The sequence below is a fragment of the Cryptomeria japonica genome, unplaced genomic scaffold (genome assembly GCF_030272615.1).
Source record: "Cryptomeria japonica unplaced genomic scaffold, Sugi_1.0 HiC_scaffold_336, whole genome shotgun sequence".
Taxonomy (NCBI): Eukaryota; Viridiplantae; Streptophyta; class Pinopsida; order Cupressales; family Cupressaceae; genus Cryptomeria; species Cryptomeria japonica.
The window spans coordinates 1,140-15,000 of NW_026729158.1; the positions used below are offsets into that span (position 1 = coordinate 1,140).

The 13,861-nt window shown below is 59.8% G+C and overlaps 1 non-coding gene across 1 annotated transcript; it reads right to left on the reverse strand.

Annotated features, from left to right (window-relative positions):
- Window positions 1-2,341: 2,341 nt before the first annotated feature.
- LOC131870547 (5S ribosomal RNA) lies at window positions 2,342-2,460 on the reverse strand. The gene has a single exon (XR_009368853.1). It is a non-coding gene; the product is annotated as a 5S ribosomal RNA (ribosomal RNA).
- Window positions 2,461-13,861: the final 11,401 nt, after the last annotated feature.

Below are 13,861 nucleotides of genomic sequence, written 5' to 3' on the forward strand. Positions count from 1 at the left end.
CCTTGGTGCGCACACCTTGGCTGGGCTGCGCACCAGGGCGGGCTCAAGATGGCACCAGCATTCCCTTTTTCTCACTATCTTTCAAAACGGAAATTTTAAAATCTCGTTTTTTTTTTGCCTTTTATGGAAATTAGTGAAGGCATCGCATCAAAGGTGCGCACCTCGCTGCCCACCTTGGTGTGCTCCGAGGTGCCCACCACGGTGCGCAACGCCGGTGCGAACCCGGGAGCGCCCCGATGTGTGCTCCAAGGTGCGGCGTGCACGAAGTCGGACCCCGGTTTGCCCCGGGTGCGCACCTCGCGTGCACCTTGGTGCGCACACCTTGGCTGGGTTGCGCGGCCTGGTGGGCACCATGGTGCGCACCAAGGAGCGCTCCGAAGTGTGCTCCAAGGTGCGGCGTGCACGAAGTCGGAGCCCGGTTTGCCCCGGGTACGCACCTCGCGTGCACCTTCGCCGGGGGTGGGCACCTCGGCTGGGTTGCGCGCCCTGGTGCGCACCAAGGAGCGCTCCGAAGTGTGCTCCAAGGTGCGGCGTGCACGAAGTCGGAGCCCGGTTTGCCCCGGGTGCGCACCTTCGCCGCGGTGCGCACCATGGCGTGCACGAAGTCGGAGCCCGGTTTGCCCCGGGTGCGCACCTCGCGTGCACCTTCGGCGGGGTTGCGCGCCCTGGTGGGCACCATGGTGCGCACCAAGGAGCGCTCCGAAGTGTGCTCCAAGGTGCGGCGTGCACGAAGTCGGAGCCCGGTTTGCCCCGGGTGCGCACCTCGCGTGCACCTTCGGCGGGGGTTGCGCGCCCTGGTGGGCACCATGGTGCGCACCAAGGAGCGCTCCGAAGTGTGCTCCAAGGTGCGGCGTGCACGAAGTCGGAGCCCGGTTTGCCCCGGGTGCGCACCTCGCGTGCACCTTCGCCGCGGTGGGCACCATGGCGTGCACGAAGTCGGAGCCCGGTTTGCCCCGGGTGCGCACCTCGCGTGCACCTTCGCCGGGGTGGGCACCTCGGCTGGGTTGCGCGCCCTGGTGCGCACCAAGGAGCGCTCCGAAGTGTGCTCCAAGGTGCGGCGTGCACGAAGTCGGAGCCCGGTTTGCCCCGGGTGCGCACCTCGCGTGCACCTTCGCCAGGGTGGGCACCTCGGTGCGCACACCTTCTCAATGTTTTCTTGCCTTTTCTGGAAATTGGTGAAGGCAGCGCATCAAAGGTGCGCACCTCGGTGTGCTCCGAGGTGCGAACCCGAGAGCGCTCCGAGGTGCCCACGAAGTCGAAAGTCGGGTTAATTGCATTGTTTTCCCCGGGTGCGCTCCGAGGTGCGCAACATCGGCGCGCACCAAGGAGGGCTCCGAAGTGTGCTCCAAGGTGCGCACGATGGCGTGCACCTCTGGTGCGCACGATTCGGAGCTCGGTTTGACCGGGGTGCGCACACCTTGGCTGGGTTGCGCACCTTTTGTGCGCTCCAAGGTGCGCACGAAGTCGGAGCTCGGTTTGCCCCCGGGGTGCGCACCTTCGCCAGGGTGCGCACCTTGATGCGCACGCCTTGGCTGGGCTGCGCACCTTGGTGGGCGCCATGGTGCGCACCTTTCGTGCGCTCCAAGGTGCGCACGAAGTCGGAGCTCGGTTTGCCCCGGGTGCGCACCTTGGTGGGCGCCATGGTGCACTCCGAGGTGCCCAAGATTGGTGCGCACCAAGGAGCGCTCCGAAGTGCGCTCCAAGGTGCGCGCGAAGTCGAAAGTTGGGTTAATTGTCCGGTTTGCCTCGGGTGCGCACCTTGCGTGCACCTTCGCCAGGGTGGGCTGGGCTGCGCACACCTTGGCACCCGCGTTTCCTTCATTTTAAATTTTTTTTTTTACAATCTCTCAAGTGGGAAATTCTATAATCTCAACTTTTTTTGCCTTTTCAGGAAACTTTTGAATGGGAGCGCATCATTGGTGCGCTCCGAAGTGTGCTCCAAAGCTCTCTCCAGCTGCGTGCACCTGCCCCGGCCGCGCACCCGGCCCCGCCCAGCTTCGCTCACCTGTCCCGGGCGTCTGGTGCGGAACCTTAGAGTAAGAAACATCACCGTGCACCTTGGCCAACGTGCGCGACTCGACCGAGCGCGCACTGGCCGAGGTGCACACCGATTTCACCTGGGTGCGCGCGCAGCACCTCGGGCGCACCGGGGTGCGCGCACAACGCCCGGGTTGCACCGTGGCCTGTGTGCTCGGGGCGCCTCGGGTGCGCGCTCGGTGTCGCCCCCGCGCGCGCGGTAGTGCGGGCAGCGCACCCCGGCCCGGCCCGGCCCCGACGATGAACGCAAACGGGCAAAAGGTTTATTCAAATAGCATTGCGACGCCCGGCGAAAAACTAAAAAAGGGTGCAACACCGGGACTTCCCGGGAGGTCACCCATCCCAGTACTACTCCGGCCCAAGCGCGCTTAACTGCGGAGTTCTGATGGGATCCGGTGCACTAACGCTGGTATGATCGCACCCGTTATGAGCTTGTCGCAGTGTGTACTTAGCAAACCGCGACCCACGTGCGAATCCACCCCGGCCACCCACCCCCGTCGAGGTGCACACCCTCCCTCGCGAAGTGCGCCCCGTTCGCCAAGTGTGAGCCCTGCCCGGGTGCGCGCACCTTGCTAGGGCGTCGGGTGTGCACCCGGCCCGGCCTACGTGCGTGCACCTGGAGGGGGGCGTCGTGTGCGTGCAGTGTCCCGTCTGCAACGCGGTGCCCACACACCACCTCGGGCGCAACGACCTGCGCTCACATGTGGGCCGAGTGCACCTTGGTGCATGTTCGGGGCGCCTCGGGTGCACGCTCGATCTTGCCCCGGTGCACCAAGGCGCTCGGTTTGCCCCGGGTGCGCACTTGGTGCAAGGTGGGCACCCAAAATAGGGATCAAGCACCAAAACACAAGTTTCGGGATGCAAAATGGGACCCAAGGACCACAAATGCGTTCCAAGACCCATGATGGGTCCACGAGAACAAAAATGTGTTCCGAGACTTAATAAACAAATATTGGGTTTTAGGAGAAGAAACATGCTCTGATGCCCAAAACGAGAATCGACCCCGAAAAGGCCACAGGCCAAAAGTGGGATGCGAGACAAAAAAAAATGGGACCCGAGGACCAAAATTGGGTTCCCAGGTCGAAGACAGGGCAACCGGACAAGAAACGACCTCTAAGGCTCGAAATGAGTCCCGACGACTAAAACTTGACAAGAAGCACCCATCAGGCACCCAACTCGACACCCATGGGATGCCGACCCACCCGGGCTTCCACCTAGCACACCTTGGCACCCACCCACCCTCGCACCCAACCTCGCACCCAACTTAGCACCTTTGAACCCACATTGGCACTCACCCTGACCCTGGCACCTTGGAACCCACATTGGCACTCACCTTGACCCTGGCACCCACCTTTGCACTCACCTTGGGACCCACCCTGGCTCCCACCTCGGCACCCACCCAGACACCCACCTTGGTTCCTTGGCACCCACCTTGGATCCTTGGCACCCACCCCGACACCCACCTTGGCACGCAACTTGGCTACTTGCCACCCACCTTGGCTCCTTGACGCCCACCCCGACAACCACCCCGTGACCTACCCTGGCTAGGGTTGGTGCACACCCACCCTGGTGCCCACCTTGGCACCCACCCTATGACCCACCTTGGCACGCACCTTAGTACCCACCCCGTTACCCACCCTAGGACCCACCCCGTGACCCACCTTGGCCAGGGTGGGTGCACCCACCCTGGTGCCCACCTTGGCACCCACCCATCCTAGCACCCAGCCTGTGACCGGGCTTGGAACCCAACCTTGCACCCGCACCCGTCTTGGCCAGTGTGGGTGCGCACCCATCCTGGCACCCACGTTGTGACACACCCTTTAACCCACGCACCCTAGCACCCACGTTGGCACCCACCTTGGAACCCAACCTAGCAACTTGGCACCCACCCCGTGACCCACCTTGGCATCCACCATAGCAGTCGCCGACTTGGCACCCACCTCGGCACCCACCTTGACACTTGTGGACCCACCTTGCCACTCACCCTAGCATCGACCCATCCTAGCACCCACCCTGGCACCTTTGCACCCTAGCACTCACCCATCCTAGCACCTAACCTGTGACCCACCTTGACACTCACCCTCGCACCCACCTTGGAACCCAACCTAGCACCCACCCACCCTGACACCAACCCTAGCACCTACCCACCCTTGCACCCACCCTGTGACCCATCTTGGCACCCACCCATCCTACCACTCAACCTATCACCCACCTTCTCACCCACCTTGGCATCCACCTTAGCACCCACCCACACTGGCACCTTGGCACCCACCTCGGGCAAGGTGGGTGCACACCCACCCTGGCACCCAATTTAGAACCCACCGAGCATGTTACCCACCTTGGCACCCACATTGCAGCCCACCCTAGTACCCACCCTATGACCCACATTGGCATCCACACCCTAGCACCCAGGCACCTCGACACCCGCCTTGACACCCACCCTAGCACTGAACCTGTGACCCACCTTGGAACTCACCCTAGAACCCACCCACCCTGTGAACCACCTTGGCATCCACCTTAGCACCCACCCACCTTGGCACCCACTCTAGCACTCACCCATCCTAACACCCAACTTGTTACCCACCTTGGCACCCGCCCTCGCGTCCACCTTGAAACCCACCCTAGCACCCACCCACGCAGGAGCCCACCTTGGCACCCAACCTAACACCCACGCATCCTGGCACCCAACTTGTGACCCACCTTGGAACCCACCCTAGTACCCACCTTTGAACCCACTATATCACCAACCCACCTTGGCACCCACCCTATGACCCTCTTTGGAATCCACCCTAGCACGCACCCACCCTGGCACCCACCATGGAGCGCACCCTAGCACCCACCCACCTCGGCACGCACCTCAACACCCACCTTGGTGTGCGCACTGCGCCAACCTCTCAAAGACCCTATGTGGTGCGCTCCAAAGTGTACACCTTTGGTGCGCTCCAAGGTGCGCACCTTTGGTGCACACCGAGGTGCACACCAAAGTGTGCACCGAGGTGAGCACCAAAGTGCACTCCAGGGTGCACACCAAGGCGTGCACCTTTGGTGCGGTCAATGCAAACGAATTCGGAAGTTGGGGTCGATGTCCTAATCGCTGCTGCAGACTACACGTATGAGAATCGGACAAATAGCTTTATATAGGGGAGGTGTTGCGTTTGATGGGTCGACTCCCCTGGTTGTGTGCACTGCACCAACTTCAAAGACCCTGTCTTGTTTAAGAAGTCAAAAGTTGGGGTGGATGTCCTAATCATTGCTGCAGTCTACGCATGTATGAGAATCAGACAAATAGCTTATATAGGGGAGGTGTTGCATTCGGTGGGTTGACTCCCCTGGTTGTGCGCACTGCGCCAACCTCAAAGACCCCGCATAGCAGAAGAAGTCGGAAGTCGGATTTTGGTGAGCACCAAGGCGTGCACCTTTGGTGCGGTCAACGCAGACGAATTCAGAAGTTGGGGTGGATGTCCTAATCGTTGTTGCAGGCTACACATGTATGAGAATCAGACAAATAGCTTATATAGGGGAGGTGTTGGGTTTGATGGGTCAACTCCCTTGGTTGTGCGCATTACGCCAACCTCAAAGACCTTGTTTTCGTTAAGAAGTCAAAAGTTGGGGTCAATGTCCTAATGGCTCCTGCAGGCTACACATGTATGAGAATCGGACAAATAGCTTATATAGGGGAGGTGTTGGGTTTGATGGGTCGACTCCCCTGGTTGTGCGCATTACGTCAACCTCAAAGACCTTGTTTTCGTTAAGAAGTCAAAAGTTGGGGTCGATGTCCTAATTGCTCCTGTAGACTACACATGTATGAGAATCAGACAAATAGCTTATATAGGGGAGGTGTTGGGTTTGATGGGTTGACTCCCCTAGTTGTTCGCATTACACCAACCTCAAAGACCTTGTTTTCGTTTAGAAGCCGAAAGTTGGGGTCGATGTCCTAATTGCTCCTGCAGGCTACGCATGTATGAGAATCAGACAAATAGCTTATATAGGGGAGGTGTTGGGTTTGATGGGTCGACTCCCCTGGTTGTGCGCATTGCGCCAACCTCAAAGACCCTGCATTGCGGATGAAGTCGAAAGTCAGAGTTTGGTGTGCTACAAGGTGTGGTCGAAGGTGCTCACCTAGGTGTGCACCTTTGGAGCACAGGAAAAGTGCCCTCCAAAAGTGCGCACCTTTGGAGTGCACAAAAGTGCCCTCCAAAAGTGCGCACCTTTGGAGCGCAGAAAAGTGCCCTCCAAAAAGTGCCCTCCAAAAGTGCGCACCTTTGGAGCGCAGAAAAGTGCCCTCCAAAAAGTGCCCTCCAAAAGTGCGCACCTTTGGAGCGCAGAAAAGTGCCCTCCAAAAAGTGCCCTCCAAAAGTGCGCACCTTTGGAGCGCAGAAAAGTGCCCTCCAAAAGTGCGCACCTTTGGAGCGCAGAAAAGTGCCCTCCAAAAAGTGCCCTCCAAAAGTGCGCACCTTTGGAGCGCAGAAAAGTGCCCTCCAAAAAGTGCCCTCCAAAAGTGCGCACCTTTGGAGCGCAGAAAAGTGCCCTCCAAAAAGTGCCCTCCAAAAGTGCGCACCTTTGGAGCGCAGAAAAGTGCCCTCCAAAAGTGCGCACCTTTGGAGCGCAGAAAAGTGCCCTCCAAAAAGTGCCCTCCAAAAGTGCGCACCTTTGGAGCGCAGAAAAGTGCCCTCCAAAAGTGCGCACCTTTGGAGCGCACAAAAGTGCCCTCCAAAAGTGCGCACTTTTGGTGCGCACCAAGGCGCTGGTTCGGTCGTTGCAGGCGAGTTCGGAAGTTGGGGTCGATGTCCTGAGCGGAGGTGCAAACTACACAGGTGTCGGAATCGGACAAATAGCTTATATAGGGGAGGTGTATGCTTCGATGGGTCGACTCCCCAGGTTGAGCGCACCGCGCCAACCTCAAAGACCCTACGGTATGGATGAAGTCGGAAGTTGGGTCCGATGACCAATTCGATTAGTAGGTATGCTCATGAGGTCGGAATTTGGGTCCGATGACCTGCCATGTGCAGGAAGGCGAATGTTGACACTGTGCGTTGCAAGGTGCACACCAAGGCGCTGGTGCGGTCTTTTTAGTCGAGTTCGGAAGTTGGGGTCGATGTCCTGATCGGAGGTGCAAGCTACACAGGTGTGGGAATCGGACAAATAGCTTATATAGGGGAGGTGTATGCTTCGTTGGGTCGACTCCCCGGGTTGAGCGCACCGCGCCAACCTCAAAGACCCTACGGTATGGATGAAGTCGGAAGTTGGGTCCGATGACCGATTCGATATGTAGGCATACTCGCGAGGTCGGAATTTGGGTCCGATGACCTGCCACGTGCAGGAAGGCGAATGTTGGCACTGTGCGTTGCAAGGTGCGCACCAAGGCGCTGGTTCGGTCGTTGGAGGCGAGTTCGGAAGTTGGGGTCGATGTCTTGATCGGAGGTGCAAACTACACAGGTGTGGGAATCGGACAAATAGCTTATATAGGGGAGGTGTATGCTTCGTTGGGTCGACTCCCCGGGTTGAGCGCACCGCGCCAACCTCAAAGACCCTACGGTATGGATGAAGTCGGAAGTTGGGTCCGATGACCGATTCGATATGTAGGCATACTCGCGAGGTCGGAATTTGGGTCCGATGACCTGCCATGTGCAGGAAGGCGAATGTTGGGACTGTGCGTCGCAAGGTGCGCACCAAGGCGCTGGTGCCGTCGTTGCAGTCGAGTTCGGAAGTTGGGGTCGATGTCCTGGTCAGAGGTGCAAACTACACAGGTGTGGGAATCGGACAAATAGCTTATATAGGGGAGGTGTATGCTTCGATGGGTCGACTCCCTGGGTTGAGCGCACCGCGCCAACCTCAAAGACCCTACAGTATGGATGAAGTCGAAAGTTGGGTCCGATGACCGATTCGATACGTAGGCATATTGGCGAGGTCTGAATTTGTGTCCGATGACCTGCCATGCGCAGGAAGGCGGAATTTGGGTCCGATGACCGAGTTGATGGCGTGCCATGCGCAGAAAGGCGGAATTTGGGTCCGATGACCGAGTTGATGTTGATGGCCCGCCATGCACAGGAAGGCGGAATTTGGGTCCGATGACCGATTTGAAGGCGTGCCATACGCAAAAAGGCGGAGTTTGGGTCCGATGACCGAGTTGATATTGATGGCCCGCCATGCGCAGGAAGGCGGAATTTGGGTCCGATGACCTGACATACGCATGGAGTCCGACTCGGGGGCCGATGTTCGATTCGATGACTTGCATTGTGGGTAAAGTCGGAAGTTGTGGTCTTTGACCCGATTCGATGACCAGACTTCGGCTGCTTGAGAATCGGACAAATAACTTATATAGGGGAGGTAGTGTTCTCGAGCATCCTCCCCCCGTGCCCGTTTATGTCGATTGATGCTGGTGCTCGACTGGTTGGAGCGCTCGGATGCAAAAATCTTGCACCAGGATTTATCGATTGTGATGGACACGGCAAGTCTCCTGATTGCTATGCAGGAGCTCATCGTGAATCTCTATGCGGCCTTGGTATGGACTCGACCTGCGGAATGGTTCGGCAATGGTAGTCGCTCCAACACGTCCTTGCAATGGCCACAGAGGTGATTCGACTAGAGCTCCAGTCTAGCTTTTGGGTTGCTTGGCGGACTGGTATAGCCGCGATCGAGTTCCGGCCATGAACGTTTTAGATAGCTCTTGGGCTTTCTGGGACGGAAGTCGGAAGTTTGGGCTGTTGTCCGATTTGATGACCATTCTTCGGATGTGTGAGAATCGGACAAATAACTTATATAGGGGACTGTGTTGTCTCACGCAGCCCCCTCCGTGCCCCTCTATCTCGACCGATGTTGGTGCTTGAAAGGGTTGGGATCGCTCGGATTTATAAACGTGCACCACCATTTGTCGAGTGTGAGGGACGCGGCAGGTCTCCTAAATGCTATGCGGGCGCTCTCTGAGAATCTCTATCCGGCCTCGACACAGACTAGTCTTGCTGAATGGTTTGGCACTGGTAGTCGATCCAACACGTCGTTGTTGTGGCCGCCTAGGCGATTCGATTCGAGCCCCCGTCTAGCTTTTGGGTTGCTTGGCGGATTTTGCCCTATCCGCAAGTGAGCTCGGTCCCTAAACGTTCGAGAAACCCGATTGCTATGCGCCGACTCTCTTTCTTGCGAGCCTCCATCTAGCTTTTGGGTCTCTACGGAACGGAAGTCGGAATCTGGGACCGTTGTTTGATTCGACGAGGCAGACTACGGTTGTGCGAGAATCGGACAAATAACTTATATAGGGGAGGTGTTGACTGGAGCATTCTCCCCCGTGCCCCTCTAACTCGACCAATGCTGGCGCTCGAACGGTGGTAGCGCTCGGATTTTCATTGAGCGCCAGCATTGGTCGATTTAGAGGGGCATGCGAGATTCCCGAATGCTATGCGAGGGCTCTAACGGAAATGTCTATTGGTTTCGGTATGGATGCAATTGCGAGTGGTTCGGCAAAGGTAGTCGTTCCGATGCGTCCATGTCGTGGCCAAATCGATAATTCGATTTGAGCCCTCGTATAGCATTTGGGTCTCTCGATGTGATTCCGCATTCCAGTCCCTTTGGGCACTGCTTGAGCCGCATCCCAGGGGGTTCCCTTCCCAATAATCTGCCTCGCAACCCGATTGCTATGCGGTGAGGCTCCTCGGCCGCCTCGGAACTATCTGTGTATCAGACGCATCGCGGGATAAGGGGTTGGCAACGGTAGTCGCCCCAAGCGCGTCCGATGCTTGGACCATTCCGAGGCGGCCCTGAAGCCTCTTCCGTCTAGCCGTTGGGTCCTTCTCGCCGCATCCCTCGCCTCGCACCCCGATTGCTATGCGGTGAGGCTCCTCGGCCGCCTCGGAACTATCTGTGTATCGGACGCGTCGCGGGATAAGGGGTTGTCACTGGTAGTCGCCCCAAGCGCGTCCGATGCTTGGACCATTCCGAGGCGGCCCTGAAGCCTCTTCCGTCTAGCCGTTGGGTCCTTCTCGCCGCATCCCTCGCCTCGCACCCCGATTGCTATGCGGTGAGGCTCCTCGGCCGCCTCGGAACTATCTGTGTATCGGACGCGTCGCGGGATAAGGGGTTGTCATTGGTAGTCGCCCCAAGCGCGTCCGATGCTTGGACCATTCCGAGGCGGCCCTGAAGCCTCTTCCGTCTAGCCGTTGGGTCCTTCTCGCCGCATCCCTCGCCTCGCACCCCGATTGCTATGCGGTGAGGCTCCTCGGCCGCCTCGGAACTATCTGTGTATCGGACGCGTCGCGGGATAAGGGGTTGTCACTGGTAGTCGCCCCAAGCGCGTCCGATGCTTGGACCATTCCGAGGCGGCCCTGAAGCCTCTTCCGTCTAGCCGTTGGGTCCTTCTCGCCGCATCCCTCGCCTCGCACCCCGATTGCTATGCGGTGAGGCTCCTCGGCCGCCTCGGAACTATCTGTGTATCGGACGCGTCGCGGGATAAGGGGTTGTCACTGGTAGTCGCCCCAAGCGCGTTCGATGCTTGGACCATTCCGAGGCGGCCCTGAAGCCTCTTCCGTCTAGCCGTTGGGTCCTTCTCGCCGCATCCCTCGCCTCGCACCCCGATTGCTATGCGGTGAGGCTCCTCGGCCGCCTTGGAACTATCTGTGTATCGGACGCGTCGCGGGATAAGGGGTTGTCACTGGTAGTCGCCCCAAGCGCGTCCGATGCTTAGACCATTCCGAGGCGGACCCGAAGCCTCTTCCGTCTAGCCGTTGGGTCCTTCTCGCCGCATCCTTCGCCTCGCACCCCGATTGCTATGCGGTGAGGCTCCTCGGCCGCCTCGGAACTATCTGTGTATCGGACGCGTCGCGGGATAAGGGGTTGTCACTGGTAGTCGCCCCAAGCGCGTCCGATGCTTGGACCATTCCGAGGCGGACCCGAAGCCTCTTCCGTCTAGCCGTTGGGTCCTTCTCGCCGCATCCCTCGCCTCGCACCCCGATTGCTATGCGGTGAGGCTCCTCGGCCGCCTTGGAACTATCTGTGTATCGGACGCGTCGCGGGATAAGGGGTTGTCACTGGTAGTCGCCCCAAGCGCGTCCGATGCTTGGACCATTCCGAGGCGGACCCGAAGCCTCTTCCGTCTAGCCGTTGGGTCCTTCTCGCCGCATCCCTCGCCTCGCACCCCGATTGCTATGCGGTGAGGCTCCTCGGCCGCCTTGGAACTATCTGTGTATCGGACGCGTCGCGGGATAAGGGGTTGTCACTGGTAGTCGCCCCAAGCGCGTCCGATGCTTGGACCATTCCGAGGCGGACCCGAAGCCTCTTCCGTCTAGCCGTTGGGTCCTTCTCGCCGCATCCCTCGCCTCGCACCCCGATTGCTATGCGGTGAGGCTCCTCGGCCGCCTTGGAACTATCTGTGTATCGGACGCGTCGCGGGATAAGGGGTTGTCACTGGTAGTCGCCCCAAGCGCGTCCGATGCTTGGACCATTCCGAGGCGGCCCCGAAGCCTCTTCCGTGTAGCCGTTGGGTCCTTCTCGCCGCATCCCTCGCCTCGCACCCCGATTGCTATGCGGTGAGGCTCCTCGGCCGCCTTGGAACTATCTGTGTATCGGACGCGTCGCGGGATAAGGGGTTGTCACTGGTAGTCGCCCCAAGCGCGTCCGATGCTTGGACCATTCCGAGGCGGCCCCGAAGCCTCTTCCGTGTAGCCGTTGGGTCCTTCTCGCCGCATCCCTCGCCTCGCACCCCGATTGCTATGCGGTGAGGCTCCTCGGCCGCCTTGGAACTATCTGTGTATCGGACGCGTCGCGGGATAAGGGGTTGTCACTGGTAGTCGCCCCAAGCGCGTCCGATGCTTGGACCATTCCGAGGCGGACCTGAAGCCTCTTCCCTCTAGCCGTTGGGGCTTTCTCGCCGCATCCCTCGCCTCGCACCCTGATTGCTATGCTGTGAGGCTCCTCGGCCGCCTTGGAACTATCTGTGTATCGGACGCATCGCGGGATAAGGGGTTGGCAGTGGTAGTCGCCCCAAGCGCATCCGATGCTTGGACCATTCCGAGGCGGCCCTGCAGCCTCTTCCGTCTAGCCGTTGGGGCCATCTCGCCGCATCCCCCACCTCGCACCACGATTGCTATGCGGTGAGGCTCCTTGGCCGCCTCGGAACTATCTGTGTATCGGACGCATCGCGGGATAAGGGGTTGTCACTGGTAGTCGCCCCAAGCGCGTCCGATGCTTGGACTATTCCGAGGCGGCCCTGCAGCCTCTTCCGTCTAGCCGTTGGGGCCATCTCGCTGCATCCCCCACCTCCTCGGCCGCCTCGGAACTATCTGTGTATCGGACGCATCGCGGGATAAGGGGTTGGCAGTGGTAGTCGCCCCAAGCGCGTCCGATGCTTGGACTATTCCGAGGCAGCCCTGCAGCCTCTTCCGTCTAGCCTTTGGGGCCATCTCGCCGCATCCCTCGCCTCGCACCCCGATTGCTATGCGGTGAGGCTCCTCGGCCGCCTGGGAACTATCTTCGTATCGGACGCATCGCGGGATAAGGGGTTGTCACTGGTAGTCGCCCCAAGCGCGTCCGATGCTTGGACTATTCCGAGGCGGCCCTGTGGCCTCTTCCGTCTAGCCGTTGGGGCCATCTCGCCGCATCCCCCACCTCGCACCCCGATTGCTATGCGGTGAGGCTCTTCGGCCGCCTTGGAACTATCTTCGTATCGGACGCATTGCGGGATAAGGGGTTGTCACTGGTAGTGGCCCCAAGCGCGTCCGATGCTTGGACTATTCCGAGGCGGCCCTGCAGCCTCTTCCGTCTAGCCGTTGGGGCCATCTCGCCGCATCCCCCACCTCGCACCCCGATTGCTATGCGGTGAGGCTCCTCGGCCGCCTTGGAACTATCTTCGTATCGGACGCATCGCGGGATAAGGGGTTGTCACTGGTAGTCGCCCCAAGCGCGTCCGATGCTTGGACTATTCCGACGCGGCCCTGTGGCCTCTTCCGTCTAGCCGTTGGGGCCATCTCGCCGCATCCCCCACCTCGCACCCCGATTGCTATGCGGTGAGGCTCCTCGGCCGCCTTGGAACCATCTTCGTATCGGACGCATCGCGGGATAGGGGGCTGTCACTGGTAGTCGCCCCAAGCGTGTCCGATGCTTGGACCATTCCTAGGCGGCCCTGAAGCCTCTTCCGTCTAGCCGTTGGGGCCTTCCCGCCCCATCCCTCGCCTCGCACCCCCGATTGCTATGCGGTGAGGCTCCTCGGCCGCCTTGGAACCATCTGTGTATCGGACGCATCGCGGGATAAGGGGTTGGCACTGGCAGTCGCCCCAAGCGCGTCCGATGCTTGGACCATTCCGAGGTGGCCCTGAAGCCTCTTCCGTCTAGCCGTTGGGGCCTTCCCGCCCCATCCCTCGCCTCGCACCCCGATTGATATGCGGTGAGGCTCCTCGGCCGCCTTGGAACTATCTGTGTATCGGACGCATCGCGGGATAAGGGGTTGGCACTGGTAGTCGTCCCAATCGCATCCGATGCTTGGACCATTCCGAGGCGGCCCTGCAGCCTCTTCCGTTTAGCCGTCGGGGCCTTCCCGCCGCATCCCTCGCCTCGCATCCCGATTCCTATGCGGTGAGTCTTCTCGGCCGCCGCGGAACTATACCTGTTATTGCTACTGCATCCTTCGGCTGGTAACCTCCTCTGCCGCCTTGGAACGTTCTCTTTGTCGGACGCGTCGCGGGATAAGGGGTTGGCACTGGTAGTCGCCCCAAGCGCGCCCGATGCATAGACCGCTCCGAGTCGACCTTGCTTTCAGCCTCTCACATGCATAGACCTCTCTGAGTCGACCCTGCAGCCTCTCACGTTTAGCCTTTGGAATCTCGCCTCACAACATGATTGC